This window comes from Erinaceus europaeus, chromosome 1 (genome assembly GCF_950295315.1).
Source record: "Erinaceus europaeus chromosome 1, mEriEur2.1, whole genome shotgun sequence".
Classification (NCBI taxonomy): Eukaryota; Metazoa; Chordata; class Mammalia; order Eulipotyphla; family Erinaceidae; genus Erinaceus; species Erinaceus europaeus.
In genome coordinates this window covers 54,958,304-54,969,360 of record NC_080162.1, presented here as the reverse complement: position 1 = coordinate 54,969,360, position 11,057 = coordinate 54,958,304, and positions in this window count along the sequence as shown.

The window sequence follows — 11,057 nt, the reverse complement described above, 5'->3', positions numbered from 1 at the left end:
AGTGATACTGATCTTATATGAGACACGCTTGGACATCACACCAGCTGCCAAGGGGTTTGATTAATGAGGCATTAAGAAGATCGAGTGACACTTACAGCTAGTTACTTATGGTGCTAATTTCAAAACACTTTGCAATAGACAAAGAGACTCTGCTCATAATGCAAAGTAATTTGTGGTGTGTTCCTGGTGAATGCATTTAGGGAAGCAAATATAGTTATGCAGAATTTAAATTAAGGTTGACACTAATGTAAACAGAGCCCAAGAACCACTGTCCAATAACTTGATGAGGACACAGGTTTTAATCAAGCCTCTTCCACTAAAATAGCAATTTAAATCCCCATCGTTTAAACTGGATAAAATGCTTAAGCCATGAAGGTTGGGGGGAAAAATAGAAATTTTCTAGAAAAAAAAATCTCTTTGCAGAAATTATGAATATACTTTGTCGCAACAGAAAGACACTCTTGTCAACTTAAATACATGGTATATTTGAAAGCCAGACTTCAGTAATCTGAAAGCATTTGCCTTGTAACTGTGTGTGTGTTGCTGTGAAGTAACGTTATTTGACACATGACCCTGGTAAAGATAAAATGGAGCTTCTAAACTTATTAAAGGGCGAACCAGGTATTTATTTATAAAAAGAGAAAATCAGTCCCTTGAGAAATTTGCATTTGAACTGAAAATTTCCAAATTGACTAATGTGGAGATCATCATTAGGGAGTCGGCCTTGCTTTTGAGAGAGTTAGTTTTGCCAGGATTTATATATATCTCCTTACATAAGGGCTTGCTAATTCTTGTTCCTTCACTAAAACTTACTGGGGAGTGTATGTGTGTGTGTGTGTGTGTGTGTGTGTGTGTGTGTGTGTATGTGTGTGTGTGTGTGTGTGTGTGTGTGTGTGTGTGTATCAGTCTAAGCATTGCCATTACTTAAAATACCAACAGCATCCTGGCTTCTAGTATCTGGAGAACTTGTATGTGGAAAAAAAAAAAACATAGCAAAGCAGAACAGAATAGCAACTTAATTTTGTCACTGCTCTTGGTAGGAAAAATACATGAAGGTTGGCAATATTTTAGGAATTTTACTATATTGGCAAAGGAGCAGAAAGTAGGAAATACTAAACTGTATGAATTATGATCTTGTGTGCAATTATGTTAATGATGAATCTTCTGGAACAGGAAAGAAATCTGTACCATGAGGTGGTTTCTTTCTTTCTTTCTTTCTTTTTTCTTCCTTTCTTTCTTTCTTTCTTTCTTTCTTTCTTTCTTTCTTTCCTTATTTATTTATTTATAAATAGGAAACACTAACAAAACCATAGGATAAGAAGGGGTAAAACTCCACACAATTCCCAGCACCAGAACTCTGTTTCCCATCCCCTCCTTGATAGCTTTCCTATTCTTTAACCCTCTAGGAGTATGGACCCAAGGTCACTGTGGGATGCAGAAAATGGAAGGTCTGGCTTCTGTAATTGCTTCCCTGCTGAACATGGGCATTGACAGGTCATCCATACTCCCAGCCTGTCTCTCTTTCCCTAGTGAGTTCTGGGGAATCAGAGCTCCAGGACACATCGGTGGGGGTGTCTATCCAGGGAATTCTGGTTGGCATTATGCTGGCATCTGGAACCTGGTGGCTGAAAAGAGAGTTAACATATAAAGCCAAACAAGTTGTTGATTAATCATGAACCTAAAAGCTGGAGTAGTGCAGATGAAGAGTTGAGGGGGGGTCTCCGTTCAGTAGATACCTAGTAGGCATATTTTAGTTATATTCCAAAGGGCCTGTGGCTATAATAGTTTTTTTTTTTCCTGAACCTGAAATCTGATATGCAGGTGGATCCTAATTATTGTTTGAGGAGATGATTTCATGGCTGGAAAAAGGATCAGAAAGCTGGATCAGGGAAGAGAGTAGCTCCCAAATATGGGAAAGGTGTATAAATATTGTTGACTGTAAACATCATCGATTTGATGTGCTCCGGGGCCCATATTCAGCTTAGGAGCCTATGTGACCTCTGCATCCCTGTAGATCTGACCTCACATTCTGTGAACATGAGTAGGAAAGTTCCAAACTGCCTCAATATCAGGACCCATCTTCCTCAGGTGTAGCATAGAGTATGTTGTCCAGCCTTCCTTCAGCGAATGGAACATTCTCCACCATTTTTGATCCAAGTTGAGGGCAAGGTCCTATGGGGGTCCACAGAGGGGTCTGTTTTGTTGTTCCTGATATAAGATGACTGGTAACAATGGAGAGAGGGATTTATTCAAGGTCTAGGCCCATCATGTCTGTTTGGGTATCTTAGAACTCCCTGAATAGGGTCCCAGCTGATGGGGTGGCCTGATAGTGACAGAAGAGTCATTGTTAAAGTATGCCAGTCTCTTGTCCTTATTCAGCTTTTTCAGTCCTTGCTTTGACAGGGATAGCTTGAGGGTATGAGGGAAGTATAATAGGAAATAGGTGAGAAGGGTATCTAAGTCTATGTAGACACTATTTCATTATGAACTTCATACTGACTCACTGTAGACTATTATGTACTTTTGCTTTCAGGTATATGTTTTGCCCTAATTTATGGATACATGTGAACATATGCCCTATCTCATGAGGGAACAGAAGCAACTGGTGGCACAGCTATATACAAATAATGTCAAAGGACATAAATTATGGAGATGTTGTGTATGATACAGCAAATATAACAAAGGGATTTTTTTCAAAGTTAACCCAGTAGCCAAATAATATGATTATAGCAATAACTATTTATTGCCTTCTTAAACCCTAAGACAGCAGGAACCTCCTGCTTCCTCTATAGATCCTGTATTTTCCCCAGTCCTGGACCCTCTAGAGTGGGGCTCACTTTCCTACATGCTTCTCTCAATTAATACCAAATGATATTGCATCTGCTGGTCCCAACCTAATCAACACAACGAGTATCATCTCGGTATGCTTCACTTCAGACTGTGTCCAGAGACATCAGGTGTGGAATGTCAACCCTTAGCCTCATTACTCAGATGAGTTGTGTTTTTAATGGCTGTCCCAATGAAAGAGTGATATGCTATTTGAAGGGAAATAACACATTAACAACGCTTTGCAAATGTTCGTTGTAGACAGTTACTCACCTAAAGGAACTTCAGAGTCAAGAAGGGAAGGGAAAGGGAGACTAGACACCATCATCTTTTGGGGTGTAAGAAAGTCTCCACCACAGATGGAAAGTTTATTTTGAATCTTGCACCAGGACACAAGGACACATCTCACACAGAATTTGAGACCAATGTGATTCAGTGACTGCCAGCAGTAGGTGCCACTTCAGGTGTATTACCCAAGGGAAGCCTACAGCTGAAGTTTCCTTCCTCCAAATATTCCTAAGAGGAGAAAGGAGATTTGTTGATCCTCACCCCACACACACACACACACACACACACACACACACACACACACACACACACACACACTCTGAAGCAAGATAAAAGGAATGTGAATTGAAGCTGCAGGGACAACAGTTTTAAAACTATAGGGGGGGTCTTCATTTTCACTATAGAATCTAGAATCTTTGGGAACTCATAGGAAGTGAGAGAGAGGGCATTTTGGAGACCCTTTTGGGCAGTGCCTCAGGATCTGAAAGACTGATGCTCACAGAGGAGATACCCAGCCTTCACTGTGGTCTGCCCCAGTGCTGGTTCAGGAGCAGCAAAGGGCTAGGCAGCAATGCAGACATGCAGAGGTATGGGTGGAAAGGCAGAAGTATACAGGGTAAACTTGACTTGCCAGCATGTTTTCCAGAATGATGAAAGAAAGGAAAAGACTTAGCTAGGTGAGGAGTTTTGGGAGTCCAATGTCTCCTCTTAGGCCCCAATTTATAGCTACTTCACCTCACCCACCAGCCCTGACAGTGGAGAAAAGTCCCCATGGGGCCTGATGTGTAGTTAAGTCGTAGGTTACTAAAACCCCCCATCCTTGAGTCAGGGTTATGTGCACCACTTGTGCTTCCCTTCAGACAGTTCTCCTGGGCTCTGTAGGGGCTTCTGTCAGGATGAATCTTGCTTGTCCAGGCTGATCAATCCAAGGAACATCTCTGCACTGAGTTTCCTCCTCCCTGCTTCATCATCCCAAAGTCCTCTTCCTTACAGTCCATACTCATATGCCCTCTTGCTTTCAGTGAGTTATATGTCTCCATGGTCCTGCCCACTCAGTCCATGTTTGAGAAGGAACACCAGAGGTTCATTTAGCTAGACTTCGCTATGTTCCTCTAATCATACTCCAGGAGATCACCTGCCTGTGAGATGACCTGCCAAGCCCACTTTGTTTTTTAATATATTTATAAATGTATTTTAAAAATTTATTTCTTTATTTATTGGATAGAGACAGAGAGAAATTGACAGATAAAAGGGGGATAGAGAGTTAAAGAGAGACACCTGCAGTACTGCTTCACTGCTTGTGAAGCTTTTCTCCTGCAGGTGGGGGTCAGGGGCTTGAACCCAGGCTCTTGCACATTGTAACATGTGTGCTCTACCAGGTGCATCTAACTGGCTCCTTCCATACCCATTTTGCGAGGCGTTGGATTTTTTTTTCTTGTGTTAATATAGCAAAGAACAGACATGAACTGATTGCATTTCCATCCTCAGTATCTGATAGCATGAATGAAAGACTTGTAAATGCCAGCTCACCTTTTTTTTTTTTCACTTTGGTGCCTCTCTCTCTCTTCATATGTATTCATACATGTGTATATTAAAGGATACAACAAAAACAATTTCACAAACTTTTTTATGAAGTCTGCTTTGCAAAGTTTCCTGGAAATGGATGAAGCCGTTGATGCATTTTGAATTCATTTCTTGTTACATAAACTCAGGGCTAAAGAGGGTGTGAGCCAAGCCCAGGATTGGTCAGCTGTCAGCTCTGAGGCTGGCCAAGGAGCTCCTACATTCTTTTGCCTGCTCTATGAAAGAAATCAAAACCTGTTTCTCCTGCCTTGCTTTTCCATCTGGAATCTCACTGCAAATCTTAACACCAACAATGTTGCTATGTTTTTTTTTTTAAATGATTGTCTTAAGAATTTGTCTCAAGTGTGGCTCAAGTAGCATCAGGAGAAGGTATTGGGATCCCAATCTGATAGTCTGAGCCCCTTTCTGCACTGGTAATTATCTACCTACCTACCTATCACCTATCTATCATATCTCTCCTTTGTCTCTGCCCTGCAAAGGGCACCTGTTTTCTTACAGGGACCAAGATTTCTTGTCCTGTAAATTTTGACTCAGAGGCTTCTGTTTTTTCCTCTGACATAAAGAACTTGTTCTTTCGATCACCTTTAAAGCATTTCTCATTCACAATATCTATTGATTCTTTCCAGGAAAGACCATGAAGACCCACTGGACAGAGTCACTTTAGCAGCAAGCTAACCCCTGAGGACCGGGTTGTTTGGCTGCAGTTCTCTCACAGGATTGTCCATCTTGATTAGTTAGCTCAGTGTGCCCCTGAACACTGTCCCTTGCTAGATGTCATCATCTATGACTGAGTCTCTTCTTAGGCCTTTGCATTGCATCAAAGGCAATAATAATACACAAAGTTAGATTTGGTCGACAGGGAGGTGGTGTCTGGAAATGTCCATTGACAAATGACTTTATGCAGAGCTATAATGTTTCTTCATTGAAGCTTTGAGCTAGCTGCTGATATTTGTGTATTTTATTAGAAAGTTCTACTTCTAGCAGCTGGGAGGTTCTTAGTAGGTGGAATATCAGACTTCTATGCATGATGTTCTGAGTTCTACCTATAGCATTGCATGAGCCAGAGTGGTGCTCTGGTTTCTGGTTTTCTCTCTCTCTCTCTCTCACACACACACACACGCACACACACACACACACACACACACTCTCTCTCTCTCTCTCTCTCTCTCATCAATAAGTAAGTACATCTTTTAAAATATACTTTTTTATTTTAAAATATTTTACTTATTTTATTTTAATGATGGATAGATAGATAGATAGATAGATAGATAGATAGATAGATAGTAGCATCACTTATGCTGTTTATGCAGCTTGAACCTGGGATCTTGGAAACTTAGGCATGGAAGTCTTTTGTGTAACCAACATGCTGTCTCCCCAGTTCAAAATACACTACTTCTAAAAACCAATTTGGGCTCCATTTCCTGGATGGGATGTTTTTTTTCCATGTCTTTATTCCTGGGCCTCACTATCTCCTCTCCTCTTGCCTTCTTCCTCACCTGAGGCTCTGCCAATGTGCTGCATCATTCATTAATAACATTAATTTCATGGAAGAACCTACAATCTCTATTTGTTCTATAGGGTTCTCTATATGTGCATTATTGTCTTCCCCAGCCCCTAGAATATTTATTTACTCAACAAATGTACTACATCAATACAGAGGCATTCATTTTTTTTTTTTTTTCACAAATCAACAGACCTATTTTTAATTTTCTTAAAAATGCTGTTTGGCACATAACCAAGCTTTTCCTTTTTTTTTTTTTTTAAAGATTTTATTTATTTATTTATTTATGAGAAAGATAGGGGAGAGAGAGAAAGAACCAGACATCACTCTGGTACATGTGCTGCCAGGGATTGAACTCAGGACCTCATGCTTGAGAGTCTAGTGCCTTAGCCACTGCGCCACCTCCTGGACCACAAGCTTTTCCTTTTTTAAGGATACATACAGAAAATGGGTCTAGCTGTTAATGTTTGGCAGTTTTTAAAGAAATTTTTAGAGATAAAAGGTGGATTTTGGAGGTTTTTGAAATTTCTGGGTTTATCTGAGTGCTCCAGTTATCCCTAAGGCTAGAGCAATACCGGTTGGGATAGCATGACACCCTTCATGTTCTTGTGAAATTTCCTATTCACATTCTTTTGTTACTTGAGAGTCAGTTGGTCAAGATATTGGCAATACCTCAACTCTCCCTTTCTATAATTATTTACTAAATCCTGTTAACTCTTCTTTCGTAATGTACCATTTATCATTGCTTTTCCATTCTCTCTGCCAGCTTCTTGGCACAGGCCTTTTACGGCAGGGAAAAATCTCTTGATGCAAAGGAAAATCATCTTCTGATACCACTTGTGCTATCTCAATAGCTGGTTTCTATAAATCTGTGTCTGCATGCGTGGGGGGGGGTGAGAGAGTCAAGTGGGTGGATATCATGAGAATTGTTTCTTCTCGTGTTTTCTTTTTGTGTCTCTGTTTTTTTCATATTATATATAATATATTATATATTTATTACAGATAGATAAGGCAGATATAAATATAGGCTGAGACAGGGAATCAAGAATTTCTATAGCTTTCTTCTATTATGTTTCGTCTACTATCTACTTATAATCTATCATCTATCTATCTATCTATCTATCTATCTATCTATCTATCTATCTGTCTATCTATCTTCTTCTTTCCTTTTGCTTATCTGCCTATTCACTTCTGAGGTACAGTGTGTTTTTTGCTTCTTTTGTCACTTCTAGCATTCCAAGCTCTGCCATGTGTTGGATCATCGATAATGTTAATTTCATGAAGAACCCACAATTTTTGCCTATTCTTCAGAATTCTACCTTTATTCAGGTGTTTATATTGTTCCCAACACCCAGATTTACTTAACCAGCTTGTGACATTGACACTGAAGCACTGAGGTATTTTTAGATAAATAGGTTAATTTATTTAATGCCAGAAAAATAGCTCACCTGGATAGTAAGGCTTCTTTGCCAAGCTTGAGACCTAAGTTTAAGCCTAGCCCTCTCCACTGGATTTGAGGAAGCTTCTGTATTGTGACATCTTTCCATGTCTCTCTATGTTTCTCTATCTCTGTCTGAAAAAGTTAGTCCAGAGTGGTGAAGTCCTGGTGATAACAAAAGAAAGAAGAGTGGAGTAAGAAGTGGGTGAGAGGGAGGGAGGGAGGGAAGGAGAGAGGGAGAGAGAGAGAGAGGGAGAGAGAGAGAGAGAGAGGAAGGGAGAGAGAGAGAGAGAGAGAGAGAGAGAGAGAGAGAGAGAGAGAAAGAGAGAGAGAGATCAGAGTACTACTCTAGCACTTGTGCTGCTGGGGATTTGTTGGGCTGAGCTTCACTGATGGGAGACAGACGACCTGGGACTCATGGTTGAGCTGTAGGCAGTATCTCTTTATTCATGCAGGATGCAGCACAATCTCAGCTGAGCTAGACTAAAACTAAAACTAAAAACTGAACTAAAACGAACAATCTTGTCCATATATATATATATATATATATATATATATATATATATATATATATATATATATATATACTTTCCAAGTAGGGTGTGAACAGGATGTGATGTAGAGAGGGTGGAGAGAAAAGTGACTGGTGCAAATCAGGGTGTGACAAGGAGAGGGGGTGGAGCAGGCAAGAATTCTACCACTGAACCACCAATGCCCTGGAGGGAGGGTGGTGCTTTATGTAAATGTAAAAGTGATTTATGTAAATAGACCGCAGCTTTGAGTGGGATCAAACCAATCCCTATACAGGCATACCACTGCTTGGTTAAGCAGAAGCCAGGGGGAGCTGGCATACTACCCAACAGGGATTGAACCGGGAATCTAAGGCTTACAAGCCCTGTGCTCTACCAGCTGAGTTATTTCCCTTAGATGAACTCTTCAAATGTTAACTTTTCATTGTGAGCCTTAAACAAGCAGTTTATTAAATATCTGTGGTAGTGGTGGGGAAAGAACTTAAATATTTTAATGATTTTTTTCATTAGCTTTATTTATTGACTAGAGATTGAGAGAAGGGGAAGATAAAGAAGGAAAGAGACAGAGAGACCCTTGCAGCACTGCTTCACCACTCACAAAGCTTTCCTCCTGCAGGTGTGGACTGCGGGCTTGAAGCAGGTCCTTGAGCATTGTGTGCTCAACCAGGTGAACCAACACTGGGCCCTCAGAACTTTTATTTATTTTAATCACTTAGTTATTTCTTTAATAAGAAAAAAATCACTTTCTTATCAAACAGGAAAGCCAAAGTTCTGTAGAGCTGATATCCTTGCCCAAAGACTTGTGGCCCTAGTGGAAAAGCCTCAAATCCTGTTTAAGTCAGTTTGATCTCAAGCACTGTGCTGATGCCCCTAATCAATTTACTAGCTCCTACTTTTGTCCTATCACTAGAAACTGAAGGTTGAGCAGCATTCTGCTAGTTCAGAGGCTGCATTTTGCTGCATAGCACACTCCATGAGGGTTAGGTGTGAGGAGGTGAGTGGTAGACAGTCGGTAGGGTCCTCTTTGTTTTTAAACTGTCACGACCAATACTGAGTTCCAATTATAAGAGAGTGCTTCTACTTTCCAGATTTGCATTTCCCAGTTAGCGGATCTGGTGGTGGTTTGACCTAAGGGTTTTAACAGTGTTTTCAAGAGAATTTTTCACAAGCCATTCTGATTATGAAAACTTTTCTTAAACCCTAGTAATCCTAGTTGTTTCTGAGGGGGAGATTCCAGAGGAGGAACCAAGAATAATAGGAGACTCAAGGAGAGGTATTCAAATTTACTGGAAGTTGAAAGTGTTTTTCAAGCTGAATAGTTTTCTGAATGAAGAAGAGAAGAGGAAGATTAGTCTAGTTAGAGGAGACTCTGTTGTCATTCCTTAATTCTGACTCCCTTGTTTATACAGATGGTGCTACCTTCTCTTGATAAATATGGGAGGATAGTGAGATCCCCCCTTTCTTTTTATCTGTCTTGCTTCTTGCTGTATCCATAAAGTGAAGAAGTGTACCTGGCAGAGTGTAGTTACTCAATAAATAGTTGTTAATGTTGGACAAATGACATGCGTGTGTGACGTGTACACGCAAAGCCACAACAATTGTTTGCTCTCTTTATCCTCATACTGTCAGTCTGCTGTCACACATTTTTCATCTCTTTCTGCTTCCAATCCCTAGCAAGATTCCCACTACTAAAACTATGGTAGTCAAAGCACATCTAAGTGCTTGCTCTGTCCATCCTATCTGTCATTGAAATTACTGAAGAGCAGTTAAAAGAATTTACTTTTTCTTTAACACTTATTTAGGTAGTTACTGGATAGAGTGAAGTCAAGAGTGAAGGGGGAGATAGAGAGGGAGAGAGACAGAAAGACTCCTATGGTACCACTTCACCACTTGCAAAGCTTCCCCCTTGAACCTCGTCCTTGTACATGGTAATATGTGTGCTCAACCAACTGCACCACTATCTGGCCCTTACAACAGTTTCTTCTGTCCCCCTGCTCAGGAACCATTAGTAACTTATACCTAATATGCTGAGTAGAAATGTGTCATCTTGGCTTCAACACTTAGTATAAGATAACCAACCAATTTTCTCAAGTTAATCTTTTTTTTTTTTTTTGCCTCTGGGATTATCGCTGGTGCTTGGTGCCTGCACTACAAATACACTGCTCCTGGAGGCTATTTTCTCAAGTTACTCTTAAATCTTGTTTCTGTAAATTCTGTGCCCCAGGAAAATGGCAATATTACCTGTCCCAGAAACCACTCTTTTCTTACCTTCAATCCTTTTCTTCATGTAGTTCCATTGACATGTAAAATCATTTCCTTTCAAATGTATTTGATGAAATTTGCCTGGTACCAGAATCAAGCACAAATAGTTCCATTAATTTCTTCTAATATAGTCTTTCTAACACAATTTTCTTATGATATTTAATATGCTATAAGAATATTTTATTCTCCAACTCCACATTTCTAGTCTGAATACTTGAGTAAAGTAGACATTATAAGACACCTATTTATAAGATTTATTTATAGGATTAAATTAAACAACAATTAAATACTGAGTCCTCTGCTAGGTGCCAGGGGTATGATAAGGGAAACCTAAAGATAACACAAGAGAAGTTATGAGAGTTATGTAGAAGTAATATGAAGGTTTGAGGTAGCATAAAGAGAAAGATAATGTTGATAGAGATATATTATGTGATGTTCCTAGTGATATCGATGATTATGATTATAGTAATATTGTTTCCTGGTAAATATGCAGGACAAGCACACTTCACCCTTCACATTCCTTCCACTTTTCTTATCTTGTTCTGTCCTCTGAAAGACTGAACAACGCTATGGACTATACTATACAGGCTCTCTTGCACTTTGGTTTCCTATTGGGTTCAATTAGTAG